The following is a 3,051-nucleotide window of genomic DNA, read 5'->3' as shown; positions in this document are numbered from 1 at the left end:
ATGGCTGCATACGCACCGGTAACGCAAAAGTCATGGAGTTGAATCCCGTTCAGAGCTGAAAATTTTTTCAGGTCTTTTTTCCAGTTGTGTAATGGTTACATTCGCATCTATCATCATGTCCACACAATTCTCAAAGATAACAGTTTTCTGAGCTTTTGCTAACCAGCAGTGCCACAAAAGACACGAAGACAGACGATCCTTAGAAACATTTCTAATATTGTGGTTAACAGAAGCGAGCAGGAAGCCACAACTTTTATCACGTTTCGATGGTCCCAACAAATAAAAATGAGAGGATAAAAGACGGTGCTGCCATGATATACACTTTCATACAACTCGGTCTTGCAATAACCTGAGTAAGACTTTGGTAGGGAATGAGAAAGGAAAAATTCCAGGAAATCTAATTTTGTTTTCAAAGATCGAAATGCTTCGAATATAAGAATTAATTTGATCAGGTCCAAAAAAGATTTGTAGGTTAAGTAAACATTAAAGAAAAGAAGGCTGGGGTGAGTGACTTGCTGACTGACCGTGTGACATGTTTCCATTTTAAATCTTCCACCATTCACCATGCACGTTACAGTTTTAAACACAAACAGGAAGTAAAAAGCATGGGAACGAAAACAGATGAATTATTACTTACACTTACTGCAATCCTCACAAGCCACTAATCTATGATAAGATAAATCCACAGAACTTTGCTCCGACAACAGTTTAATTTTATTCTCATGTTAAAGGATGCCGCCCGTGTAGAGCGCCTTTTGGGAGAACTAGCCCAGTGAGCGAGGTACTCCTTGTCGTATAACAGCCAAAACACGTCCAATTGCAAGATGTATACTATCTAATATCTTACTTTCGATTCCTGACCCTTTTCCTTCTTCTCTGGATTACTCTTCTCAAAAAGTTCTTCTCTGTTATTCACTGACCCTATGCCTCCTTTTGAAAATCCGCCTCTCAAAATTGCTGATTATATGTATTTTCCAACGCTTAACCGAATTAAATGCATATACACTGCTAATCTTTCCTTAACAGCTATAAGCTCAAAATATTGCTAGCATATATTCATCACGCTATTTTAGTCATTAAAATTATTTTTCACTTATGTTCAACTTCCACCTAAAATCATTCAATACAGCTTTCTTTGGTAAGTAATAACACTAAATGTTACTAAGAACTATTTAACGCAGAGATCAAATAAACAGATCACGAGTCAATTTTCAACTGTACTATGATACTGTAAACAAGAGGCACACACAAATTGAGATAAATATCCTGAACTAAAAATGGATTGATATATCACATCACTACTTTATTCCCTGGAGTTCTTCAAGTAATGCATTTACTGGAAGTTGGAAAATCAACTAAAGAATATTCGTAATAACGGGTTTCAGAACCGAGTCATGATGGCCCAAAATGGACGGGGCAAAATTCGTCAAATCCATTATCGGTAGTTACAGATCACGTAGAGAATCACACAACTTCATAAGCACTTTTTAAATCTTGAACCATTCTTGTTGTATTTTACTGTTTAAAACAAAGAAAAAGGTGAGAAGGAGCTTAAGGGGAAGCAAAACAATTCAAAATCTTTCGATGCCAGTACTTTATGATAAGAGCACTCTACAAAACCTGGTTTTGACAACAAGCTTAGTCCTACTATTGTTTTCTTACTTGTATTTGACTACTACTGTAATTTCACAAAAAATGGAAGCTATCTTTCACAACGTTTGACTTTAAAGCTAGTGCTTCACAAATCCCAAAAGAAATCCTTGAGTTGAAAGTATGAAACACTAATTCCGAGTAAATGGATTTCAATTAGAAAAAAACCCCAACCTCGTCCTGGCTTTACGTTAAGCCTTTACTTTACCGGCCTTGGCAGCCCAGAATGAGCTTCGGCATGCTCATATAGCTTCACCTTGTTGTAATCTTTGTCGTGGCTTAAAATCTCAATGCGATGGTCCACAAAGTGATAGTCTGGCAACTCGACAACCTTCTTAGCTCTGCAAAGGAGGAAATGAGCTCGAATTAGTGACACTGGGCTCGGTGCATCGATCAGCATATAACAAATACATTAACGTTTCAAAAGTGAAAACTCCTCGCACTTATTGTTGCCAGCTTCCGAAGTTAACTACCCTGACAAAAGTCAAGCTTATTTCATTGTAGGTAAGATTGTTTGCTGGGTAAATGATTGCATCTTGCCTTTGAGATGCAGATAGCTTTGAAGTCGTGTTCAACACCAATCCCGATATTAGTTGTCCATAATCCAGCAGTTGGAGCTACGGTCACTGAGTCCACTATAACAGTGACCACTAAAACTTAGTCGTGTTTTGATGAACCTACTCACGTCTCCTTACTGTGAGTCATTAATATCTTAAACGCATAATAAAAAAGAGACACTTACTTGCAAGTAGTTTTGAAGTCACATCGGTAATGGCCACCTCCTTCAAGCAACAGAGCCATGTTAACATCACCCTTCAGCACTCCATCACGCACATACATTTTCTCAGTGGATGGCTCCCATTTCACGGTCTTCTTTTGCATAACTGGACTATTGACAGGAAAGTTCACCCCATCAAATCGGATTTCATAGAAAAAACACTTACGGTTGTCGACGTCTTTCTTCATTCTAATAAAAAAGAAGCAAAACATAGTCTGTGTTACCATGCAAAGATAAAAGGAACACTTTGTCATTTACACGCATAGTTGGTAATATAATTTAACAGATGATACCAGATCAAACCAGCGGCGATTTTTCCCTTTTATTATACACAGAGATAACCATTTTCGAAAAATACCTGAAACTGCATGTAACCCCAAAATCTTTATCATAAAGTACTGGCATCGAAAGATTTTGAATTGTTTTGCTTCCCCTTAAGCTCCTTCTCACCTTTTTCTTTGTTTTAAACAGTAAAATACAACAAGAATGGTTCAAGATTTAAAAAGTGCTTATGAAGTTGTGTGATTCTCTACGTGATCTGTAACTACCGATAATGGATTTGACGAATTTTGCCCCGTCCATTTTGGGCCATCATGACTCGGTTCTGAAACCCGTTATTACGA

At 37.5% G+C, this 3,051-nt stretch overlaps 1 pseudogene across 1 annotated transcript; it reads right to left on the bottom strand.

Moving 5' to 3' along the window:
* Positions 1-1,849: 1,849 nt before the first annotated feature.
* On the bottom strand, positions 1,850-2,706 carry LOC145469241 (GFP-like fluorescent chromoprotein cFP484 pseudogene; annotated as a pseudogene). Its single transcript, XR_014042290.1, has 2 exons — positions 2,393-2,706; positions 1,850-1,991 (listed from the first exon to the last, which is right to left on the bottom strand). The product of XR_014042290.1 is annotated as a GFP-like fluorescent chromoprotein cFP484 pseudogene (transcript).
* Between the last annotated feature and the right edge of the window lie 345 nt (positions 2,707-3,051).

Source organism: Orbicella franksi, chromosome 15 (assembly GCF_964199315.1).
Source record: "Orbicella franksi chromosome 15, jaOrbFran1.1, whole genome shotgun sequence".
Classification (NCBI taxonomy): domain Eukaryota; kingdom Metazoa; phylum Cnidaria; class Anthozoa; order Scleractinia; family Merulinidae; genus Orbicella; species Orbicella franksi.
The sequence above is the reverse complement of the archived record's forward strand: the minus strand, read 5'-3'. Positions and strand labels throughout refer to the sequence as shown.